The following is an 11,863-nucleotide window of genomic DNA, read 5'->3' on the forward strand; positions in this document are numbered from 1 at the left end:
CAAAGTCATTAGAAACAAAAATGGACACCCAATTAGTGGAACCTGCTGCAGATTTCACACCTATAAAATCTGATAAGAAAACCCCTCTGGTTTATGTACAAATGACAGATAATGTCAGTGAGACTCAGAAACCAGAAATGGTGATGTCTGATACAATTACATTTAATATCAATGAACCTACAGCAGTTAGCAAGAGCAAAAGTATTGAAGTGGAGAAGTCAGTAAATGAGTGTTCTTTTGAAAGTAAAGAAAATATATCGAAAAGAGCAACTGAAATTAAGGAATCTTTTGCGCAAGTAAAGACTCCTCTAGTGCAACATTTGGAACAATGTCCTCCTTTTTTTATCGATGAAATTAAATCTCAGGAAGTAAGTGAAGGAGAGAGTTGTACTTTCAGCTGTGCTTTCCAAGCCTATCCGTACATCACAGTCACTTGGTACAACAATGACAAACCATTATCATTAAGCCAAGATTGCACCATTAACACCACAAAAAATCATTCTGCATTGACATTCTCATCTGTTACCAGCAAGCATGAAGGTTCTATTACTTGTGTGATATTTAACCAATATGGAACTGCAACAACTTCAGGCATGCTAAGAGTGAAAGTAAAAGAGATACCTGAATTGGAACAATTTGGTATATGTAAAGTTAAACTATTGCCAGATTATACAGAAGAGGAAGAAGAACTTAGTTTGGCATTTGTCAGTAGGAAAAAATATGGACCAGTTTTAAGTTCTCCTGGTAAAGCCACCCTCTTGCTTCCACAAGTTCATCTCCCTCAACCTTGCATTTCGAAAACAGATCAACTTTCTCTTCCATTGGAAATCAAAGTAACTGCCCCAACCCCAACTCCAGAACAAGAAGAATTTAAGGAAGTAATTCAGACTGAATTTATCTCAGAAGAACTCCCCGAAGAACAAACTTCCGAAGGAATAAAACATAAATTTAAATTTTCGTTTGATGGAGTTCATGAACCCCCCAAAATCTTAAAAGAAATTCAACCAAAAATTAGGTGTAGAGAAGGAGATTCAGTTGTACTTGAGTGTGTAATAGCCACAGAATCTCAAGTAGTGATAACATGGCTTCAGAATAACCAGGCGTTGATATCTAATGGCAATTTTTGTTTTGAAGAAGGAAATGGTATTTATAAGTTACATATTTGCAAAGTTTCCTTATCAGATGCTGGCATTTACAAATGCATTGCTGAAAACAATGCAGGTTTAGTGGAAACCGCTTGCAATCTCATAGTAGATCCCTCTCAAGAAGTATTTTCCAATATTGTAGACCAAACTAACTTTAAAACTTCGCAAAGCCAGGCCAAAGAAATCCAAGAACAGGTTACAAAAGAACAGGACTATTGTTTTGAATCCTCAGTAGGACTAACGAAGAGCAATTTTTATAATAAACAACACTGTGTAAGCCAGGCGTTCCAGAATATTAGTACACTGGACATTCTAAGTGATGAAACACGTACAACATCCAGTGACACAGAAACCAGAGAAAGGGAATTCCACTTACCTAAATATCTGAATGATGTAATGAAATCCCTACTTACTGATGAAAGCGAAAATCAAGGTTTTCTTGTTCAATGTAAAAAAGGAGCAAGTAAAGAAATGGATTCAGAGGAAAAAGAAAATATAGTAGCTCTTGTTCCAGAGCTGGACCCTTATTATGGTAATAAGCTAAGAGATGCATCTGTTGAGCAAGACAAAGTTACAACAGAAAACATATGTAAGTATGTAGCTAGAGAAACATCATTAAGCAGCCAACTTGAAATGTCTATAGAGAGTTACAGTGAAAGAGATAAGTCTACCATAGAAAGTGCGTCTATAAATCGTGGTCTAGACTATGAAACAAAAAGTGTGCAAGATAAAACCATTGTAACTGAGCAGATGCAGAAGATTTCTACAGATCCTAAAAAAATGCTCAAAGGAAGAAAAGGGAAAACATCTGGAAGCCCCATTACTGGCAAAACCGTTTTGTTCCATAATGGAAAACACTTTGGTGAAGAAGAAGCAAGAAAAATAGATCAAAATAAAGAACTAATGGGGAAAACACACACACACAAAGTTGCACTTGAATTAAAAGAAATTCTTCCTACTAGAGAAAATATTCAAGAACAAATGGAATCTCAGGAGCCTATCAATCTATGTGTAACTTCTGATAAATTGGATAGCTCACATAATGAAATACACAGCAAAGAAAACATTGATAACAAACAAATCAGACTTAAGTCAGAGGGTGCACATGCCCATGATGAATATTTTGTTTCTAAAGTAAAAGAAACCGATAGAAACAAGATCACACAAAGAACAGAAATAGCCACACAAGCTATAAAGCAAGAGGTGTATCCTAAGAAAAATATTGCTACTGAGACAGAACCTATAGACAAATTAGTGTCATACCCAGCTTCCTATGATACTGAAGCTGTTCTTCAAAAGCAGAAGGAAAATATTGTCAAAGGTGTTTCAGAATTTGAAGTAATAATTGTTTCCAACAATGACAAAACCATAGAAAATGTTGAGAAAAATTCATTAGAAGAATTTCACAAAGAAAGCCAATCAAGAGAAAATGCAATAAATGAATTAAAACATAAATCATTTTTGGAGAAAGAAATAGTTTTCAATCAATCCATTCAGCAAATGGAAATGAATATAGATGTCATTCAAGAGCAAAGAGATTTTCAGCAGGAAGCAATGCATGCAAAAGATCAATATTCTGTCTCTGTTTACTCAGATATAGAAATTGATGAAAGACATCTTAAAAGTCTTGAAAGCACAGAAGCTGAGGTTATGGATAATGCACAGAGTAAGCTAGCTTTAGAAGAAATCATACCTTCTGATCAAGGATTTTCCAAAGTGATTGAACTTGTGAAGCAAGAATTTAAGGAACAGCAACATTCATTGCCATCCACCAATAACAAATTAGGTTTAGAACAAGTGCACCCTGATGAAGAGAACAATAATAAGCTACAAGAAACAATGCAGCCAGAGGAAGTATGCTTTAGAAAACTTTATTTTGCCTCTGAAGGAATGATGATTGATGAACAGGATACCACAGACAATAAACATCAGATAATGCATCCCACTGAGGAAAATTCACTCTCTGTGGAAGCCCACATGGAAAAAGAACATATTCAAGAATGTACTTTCCCAGAAGCTATTTATCTAAAATTAGCTTTTTTGAACACAGAAGGTGCTGATCAACAGCAAGAAGAGAAGTTGTCACAGGAGGAAAGACCTCTTAAATTTCCATCTTCTGCTTCCGAGGAACTAGAATCCCTTCAAGGACATGAACTGGTTTTCACTCAAAAGATTTCTGATGACAGCCCGCTTAAAAACAGTTGCCAGCAAAAGGACACCTGGTCCCAAGAAAAAGAATTGCAAACACAAGAGCCAGTGTTTGATCTAAAAGCACATGCAGCTATTTTCTTCCCAGAATGTTTCTTGAAAGAGGCTGAAACATTGCACAAGGTAGAAACATGCCCTTTTAGTGAGAAGCCTGCTTTTGAGATGGTGAGGACAGAAACAGAGAGTTTCATAAAACAGATGGAAGACAAAAATGTGTCAGGAGAAACCATTTCTTTACCTGAAGAACTTTGTCAGAATGATAAAGGAGAGTTGAGAGAAGATAATACCACAGAACAGGAATTGGCACTAGAAGCAGAACTATCCCTAACTCAGATGCTGAAGAAGGCCTTAGAAAACACTGATATCTCTATTGGGCATAGTGAACACAAAAGAAATATTTCTGAGAGAGTACCACTTAGCATGTCAGGTGAAGCCTTTATGAGGGACTCTTCAGAACCCACCCCACATAGTCAACATCTTCAAATCACAGTAAGAGAAACTGGTATCCCTGAACACGTTGATACTTCAGGATTGATAGCTGCAGAAACAGATAGTTTCATATCTGATATGAAAAAAGCTATCCATGAAAAAGGATCTCAAAGTTTCCATAAAACAGAAGAAGAAAAAACATTGGTCACTGAACATTCCTTTATTGAGGAGACTACAGACTTTTCTTTAGAAAAAAGCAATAAGCAGAAACTTATTGATACCCAAATAATAACAGAAGAACATTCTGTCTGCCAAGAACCACCTGATACTTCAGCCAAGGAACTTTCATTATCACAGTTCCTCCTTTTATTAAAAAATGAATCAGTTTTAAGTCAACATGAAGAGTCCAAACCCATACATAATCTTGAAGAACAAGAGCAAAGTTCAAAACCCCCAAGTGAACGACAATGCAGTGCTGAAATTGTCAGTTCTTCCCTCAGAAAACTAAATGAAGAAGCTGTTCTTCCATCTCAAGAGACATACAGCTCTCCTTCTGACGGGACAGATGTTTGTTTTACAAAATATCTGCTTGCTGCTGGTGGAAAGAAGATTGCAGATGTGAGAGAAAGCTCATCAAAGATTTTAACCCGAGAGGGATCTATCACCTCTTTGGAGGTTGAAGATGTCACATTTAGCACCGTTTATGATTATTACAACCAACAACAAGAATTAACACGCCCTTTGTCTCCTGAATCAGAAATGTCTATTGATATTGAAAGCATGAACGGAGATGAAGTAGTAGAGTGTGAGAGATTTTACACACCACCTTCATCAGTGGAGATGTTTGAGTCACTCACATCTTCTCCTTCTTATCATACACCAGTTGGTACTCCTGAACGATATTCTACCCCTTCAGAGGAGAGATATTCTACCCCTTCAGAGGAGAGATATTCTACCCCTTCAGAGGAGAGATATTCTACACCTTCAGAGGAGAGATATTCTACACCTTCAGAGGATTCAAATCTAAATTCAGCAATTTCTCCTGAAAAGCTGTTAAGAAAGGATGCATCGCCAGAATGTTACCAAACAGCAACTGTATCTCTTTTACAACAAAGGAGCTGTTCCTTTGATGAACTACAGGTTGAAATGTTTGTTACACCTTGTGAAGCCTTAGAGCCAAAGGGAAATGAAATGCCTCCTGCATTTATGAAACCTCTGACCAAAAGAAAGATCTATGAGAATACCACATTGTGTTTGACTGCAGAAGTCATAGGTTCTCCCAAGCCTGATGTGAAATGGTATAAAAATAAATCTCTTCTTGAACAAAATCAAAAAGTCAAAATACAAAGAGAAGATAATATATGTATTTTGGAAATCCATAACAGCAAACAAACAGATGGAGGAGAATATATGTGCCATGCAGTGAATATTATAGGGGAAGCTAAAAGTATTACACAAATAGAAGTGTTGCCTCATGATGGACGAGCTTTAGCTCTTCTTCCTCCAGTAACTCATCAACAAGTTATAGAGTTTGATATAGAAAAAGGGTCAACATCACGAACACCTTCCCCACAGGAAATACTTCTGGAGGTAGAACTGGATGAAACTGATATCAAAGAATGTGAGAAGCAAGTGAAAATAGCCACAGTTCCTGAGCTTACATCTGTACATCAGAGTATGATTGTATCTCTTGATGTTCTCCCTTTATCTTTGGTGGAAAACACCATGGCTTTGTCTGGAAAAGAAAGCAAAGATGTTCAAATTAACTTTGAAGTAACTGAAATGCCTCCACGCTTCATCACTCCTGCTGTTGATACAGAGGTTTCAGAAAAATCAGCAGCATTGTTTCATTGTAAAGTCTCAGGTTGTCCTACTCCAGTAGTGCAGTGGTTTAAGGAGAGAAAGTACCTAGCCCCAGATGCTTGCAAGTATGCTATTGTTAGTGAGAATGGAAGTCACAGTCTTAAAATTCAGAATGTAGTGCATTCTGACAGTGGTATGTATTTGTGCAAAGCACATAATGCTGTTGGAGAAGCTATGTGTAAGTGCTTCTTATCTGTTACTAAGGGTCAGAAGTCTCTTGCAGTAGCAAGTGATGAAGATGAAGTAAAAGTCGGGCTGGAGGGCCCAGAAGATCAACCACAAAAGATTGATTTGCTTGTAGATAACACTATCCCAAGTGGCAACCAAACTGAAATAGAACTGGAGTTTGAGTTTGAACATAGCCCTGATGATTCCCAAAAAGCTGTTAGGCTAGTTGCAGTTACAGAACAGGAGCAGGAAGAGGAAGGAGGGGCATGCATTAACATTAATGTTGATGTATTTGCTGAGCCATCGAAAGAAGAACACATAGAATTTGAAGCAAAGAGCACAGACAGCTGTAGCTTTGAATTTCAAGTCACAGAAGCACCTCCCAAATTTATGAAAAACATTTATGATTGTTTTTCTTTTCTTGGAACTTCTGCCTGTTTCCAATGCATTGTAGATGGTTCCCCAAAACCAGCTATCAGTTGGTTCAGAAATGGGATATTGATATGTGAAGAAAGTTGTTGTATAGAAGAAAGATGTTGTATGGAAGAAAGTCAAGAAGGATGTCACAGTCTGGTTATAAGAAATGTAGTCCAAAGTGATGAAGGAGAATACAAGTGTGCAGCAACAAACAAAGCAGGGACTGCTCATAGCACTGCTTTGTTAAGAATCTGCTAAATACCTTGAAATAAGAATGTATTTTATCTGAAAGGTATAGTAAGATAAAGGCTTAATTTAGAGATCTGGACATGGTGGTAACAATAATGTTGGATGTTTCAAAGCACTCTTATAAAGGTAATAGATAGTCCCACTGAATTTGTTCATAGCCTCATAAGGCTTCTTGGTGTTAAGACTATTCAGCACTGCAAAACAGGTAACATTTCTCTCAAAATGAATTTTGTTATTGCCAACAGCTCATGCAATCTCATGATTTTATCACTGATATTGTCACCTACATTTGTGTACCATCTTAGATACTTGTAAATATACTATGTCATTAAAAGCTAATTTGCATTTTTGTGAAGAGGGTTTTGGAATCTTTGATGCTTTTTTCACTAGTGACTGATTGACTTTAAATTGTACTCTATAATCAACACTAAATTTTCACTAGAGTTCTGTGAAAGAACTCAGAACAATTTCACCCTCACAGTGTTGTATCAGTAATGTTTTTTCCCAACCATATTCTGAGCTTTTATGCAGTTTCTCTTCTGACAAAGCTTTCACTGAACTGAGTCTTTTATTGTTCTCCTTTCAGTACAAATCTAAATTAGCACAATGCCAGTCAAGAATACCCTGATCAAAGATAGTAGAGACCAAACTAGTTATGTTTAAAGTTTTGTCATACTAGAGACTGTATAAAATATTTGGATTTATTTCTCTTTTACCAGTAGAGAAGAATCTGGAGTCTAGAGGAAAGCTTGATGAACATAAAAATATTTTGATGTGAACAAAATAGGTTTATTCTAAATTTACCCCCAAAAAACTGTCAAAGATACATAAAATGAAACTAAATCTCCAATGAGATCAATAATTGATATAAATATTCTATATAGCTAAACCAAAACTAAGTAAAAAAAACAGTAATACATTTATGCATTTAATTTTCTAGTACATGAATAGTTCTTATACTTTCCTCTTATACTTTAAAAGAATAAAATAATCTCAGAATCAGTGGAGGCAATTTATTCCCAAGTAAGCATGTATAGGATTTATAGTGTAATCGTATGTATATAAGATGTTTTCAAGAGAAATATTCTAGTTAAGTCATACGTTCAATAAAACATATTCCCACTTAAATAGGTTCACAGCCTTGGGCTACAATAATTTATATACTTCCCTGAAGATAAATTCTGTTGAAATCCATTGGGCTGATTTTGATTAAATGTGTACATGGTTGCATATTAAGATCCAATCTTGTACTCACTCATATAGAAATAAACTCTATTGCATGCTGTGAGATTTATTTCTTAATCTACATGCTTATATTTGCATGTTTACTATATTAAAAAGAAAAATGTCAAGGATTAGTATAGGCATTACCATAGAAAGCATGTTAACTGTTTTGAACATCATTTTAATACTGCAGAGAAAATAAGCTAGAAATGGAAAAAGAATATTCAGGTATAGAAGGTCATATATTAATGGCAAAACACTTTAAATATTAAGTGAATGATATTCCTGATAGTTAAAGCTGCTCATTATTTATTTCCAGCACTGATATTTAAAAGTAGCAAGATCATTTATATTCAAAGTAGTGCATTGATATTCTCATTTATGTATGAGTGTGTTCTTATTTCTATATGCCTTGTGCTCAGTCAAAGAACAATACTTTTGGCTTTAAGCAATACATAATCTGAATAGGTGGCTCCAGTGTAGTAAAAATGTAACTTCTTAAAATATAAAATAGTTCTCATAAAAATCTTGAGAAAAAATTGGCACCTTTAAAAATACCATCTATTATAAACACACAATGTTTAGACCAACTTCTGAAGTTTTGCATTGAACTATTGTAGAGGAAACACTTCTGGGAGCTAATTTCTAGAGAAGCACATTTTTAATCAAGCTTAAGTATGAAATGTAATGTATGAACTAGACATACATTCCAAAATTTGTTATTAGTTTCTCCTTACCCAATCACAGGAGATCCAAAACTCACAACTAACTTAAAAATTGATATTACAGAACATAAATAATTAACTGAGGTTGGACTAGATTTTTGGAAAGAAGAATAGAATGTTTGTGTGAGTCTTTGCATATTTGTATGTGTCTGTGTGCTTGTGGTTGATTTTCTTCTTTTCCTTCTAAAGTCAGATTGCTGGAGATAAATCAAGAAAAGACCAAGGTGGCCAACGCTAATGTTAATTTTATACTAGTTTCCATTTATATATAATAGAATCTTATTTATTAGAATTAATGCCTAAGCAAAATTCAATTACAGTATTTTAATACTGTCTGAAATGGTATAGAGTTCCTGCCTGAGCAGGGGGTTGGACTAGATGACCTCCAAGGTTCCTTCCAACTTTATTATTATTATTATTATACAGATAATAAAATATTGTGCATCTATATATATTAAATTTAAGATGACCAGTTGAAAGAATGTTCTTTGATTTGATTTTGTTTTGCTACTTTGAACTAACCCAAATAGATATACAGATATAGATATATAGATATAACAAACTTAATTACCATGATATAAATGATAATTGGTTAATAATAATATCAACAACATGCGAATATCATTTAAATGATACGCATGATGGCACGATCGCAGAACAATTAAATAATTAGTCAAACATAAAAGCATGTAGGTTAAATGAAGTGGTATAAGAGAAATAAATCTAGCTGATCCAACATTGAGCTGGGCAGAAATTGTAGAGGAATTAGTGTTCACTGCCATTCCCCTATTCAGTTGACTAGCAGTTTTGGAATTAGTGATGTGCCAATGTCCCTGAACATCAAAGAATATACATTGCATGTATTTTGCTGTCTGACATCAAGGCAAGGAAGATAAATAATTCCTCTTGGGAAAAAATGACTTCTGATTTTCAGCATATAATATTGTTGCAAAATATGATCTTGCATTTATAGCCCTAATCTTCCCAAGAGAAAAAAAATGTGCAGCCATAATGTCTGCGTGTTTGTTCTGTTAGGAAGCCAGTAGGCTATGAACAGGTGGAAAACTCTTTACCCTGTAAGCTCTGGATAGATTCGTGCTTTGCCCATTTCTTCTCCTGACCTTACAAGGGGAGATTATAAAATCTCCAAAATCTTTTCCTCCTACTCAAGCCCTTCTTGATAGCTGAGAAGTTGTTCTCTGATCCCAGTTGCTGCACAGAGCTACAGGATCTTGGCAATGTTCCCATTTCTTTGGATAAATATCCTTGTTTAAAAGTAAAAGTTATGGTTTGCGGGTAACTGGCCAGGAAAATCACAGTGCAAAGCTGAAATAATGGCTGCTGTGAAATCAAGCCAGCTCACCCAGGTCAAACAAAGGTGGTGTTTTCCCTCACACTTTCATTTAAGCTACATACTTTTTCAGTGTCAAATCCAATGTCTTTTGGGTTTTTTGCTTTCTTCACAGGGTACTTTAGTAAAGACTTTAAAACAGATTTCATTTGTCCATGGTCTATGTTATTTTGAAATGCCAGTGTATATATTGTTTTAATAAAAGTATACAACACAACACACTTGTTCTTGTCTTCATTGAGCATGCTTTGATTTTTCCCCCCTTTTAATTCAAGTTTTAGGACATGGTGGTGGGTATGTGAATGTCAATCCTTTTCAGCACAGCCCTTTTAAACTTAAAAATGGGACACCTATTTGCCCGCAGACGTCAAACTAGAAATAAGACATGGTTTATTGAGTTGAACAAAGGGTAGAAAGTTGCAGATCTTTGCAGCTATCAAGTCCAAACACAAATAGACACAGACACAGACACGCTCAAAATATTACTTTAAAAATTCTTTGTTTAAAAGTGTATCAATAATTTCAGTGCTATTTCTAGATGACTAGAATCAACTGTCTAAAGAAAAAAGGTGGATGATTCAGGAGGGAAAACAGGAAGACTAATAAGTCTGATGCAAATGCAAGATGATTAAAAAAAAATGTCTGTGTAAGACCTAAAAGAGGTGTTTAAGCATTGGGGAGGGGAATAGCAATAGCACTTAGATTTATATACTGCTCCACAGTCCTTTACAGCCCTTTCTAAGAGGTTTACAGAGTCAGCATATTGCCCCCAATAATCTGGGTCCTCATTTTACTGACCTCGGAAGGATGGAAAGCCAAGTCAACCTTGAGCCGGTGATAATCGAACCGATAGCAGTCAGCAGAATTAGCCTGCAATATTGCATTCTAACCACTGTGACACCACGGTTCTACAAGAATAACCTATTCTTATTCTTTCAAGGAAAATGTGGCCAGCAGTGGTGCTCAAATCCTCTTAGACAAAAATAAAATAGTGGTGCTTTCCTGAACTGATGTCCTTCCTACTAGAGATCTACAACATTATTATTAGCATTATTATTGGCCACATTTATTTTGCACAATTTAAGACAGCTTGCATAATACTCCCACCTCCTATTTTCCTGACAACAAGAACCCTATGAGGTGGGAGGGTCTGAGAAAGAGTAATTGACCCAAAGTCACTCAGCTGGCTTTCATGCCAGAACTCACAGTCTCCTAGTTTCTAATAAATCACTTGGCTACTACACCAGACTGTCTCTCATCCTGTGTTACTAGCTTATTATTGTATTATAATTATTTCAAATGAATGAAAAAGTGAAATAATATTCATTGTACTTGGACAGTAAATCCATTAAGCCAGGTGCAAGAAAATCATGTGTTTTTAAAATGCACATCACAATGTGTGCCTTACTAAACTAACTCAAAGGCTATTTACTTTTCCAGTATCCATAGGCCTATAAGTACATTTGCAAGAAAAAAAGATTATTACAAGTTGAAGTATAAGGGTCAATATAATTGAATCACAATATTTCAGTTAACATTCACCTTACAATATGGCTCTATTTAGGACTTTCTCTTCTTCAAATAGCCATTAATCCAGCAATAGCTTTCTTCTTCCTCTTGTATCTGTAGGCTGCCTGACAGTGTTCTGGAGAATCCTCCAAGTATCTAGAGCAACTTTCCCAGGACATAGGGTTGATGCAGGGGGAAGGGAAAATTGGGGGAAATTGTTTTCTTCCCTTCGTCATTAGGGCCTGCAGAATGAGTAGAATAATAATGGATGCAAGTTCTATTATTTTTTAACTCATGAAACAGTTATTCAAATTTCTGCAACTCCTAGCTCAAACAGTAGTCCTGACTTAACAATTGCCCTGCTTAGCAACTGTTTGAAGCTAGGATGGTGCCGAAAAGTAACTTTATGACCAGACCTCATACTTATGTCCCTACAGACATATGACTGAGATTCAAACGTTTTGCAATCAGCAGGTCTTTATGACAGCATCACGTGATCCTCATTTTCACACTTCATAATTGGCTTCCAACAGGGAGAGTCAATGTAGAAGTTGGCAATAAAATTGCAAGACACA

General features: G+C 35.6%; 1 protein-coding gene across 1 annotated transcript in view; it reads left to right on the forward strand.

Moving 5' to 3' along the window:
• TTN (titin) overlaps positions 1-11,863 on the forward strand; it is a gene marked incomplete in the record, with an annotated part of 304,338 nt that overhangs the window by 63,608 nt on the left and 228,867 nt on the right.

This window comes from Protobothrops mucrosquamatus, unplaced genomic scaffold (genome assembly GCF_001527695.2).
Source record: "Protobothrops mucrosquamatus isolate PMUCROS unplaced genomic scaffold, P.Mucros_1.0 scaffold804, whole genome shotgun sequence".
Lineage (NCBI taxonomy): Eukaryota > Metazoa > Chordata > Lepidosauria > Squamata > Viperidae > Protobothrops > Protobothrops mucrosquamatus.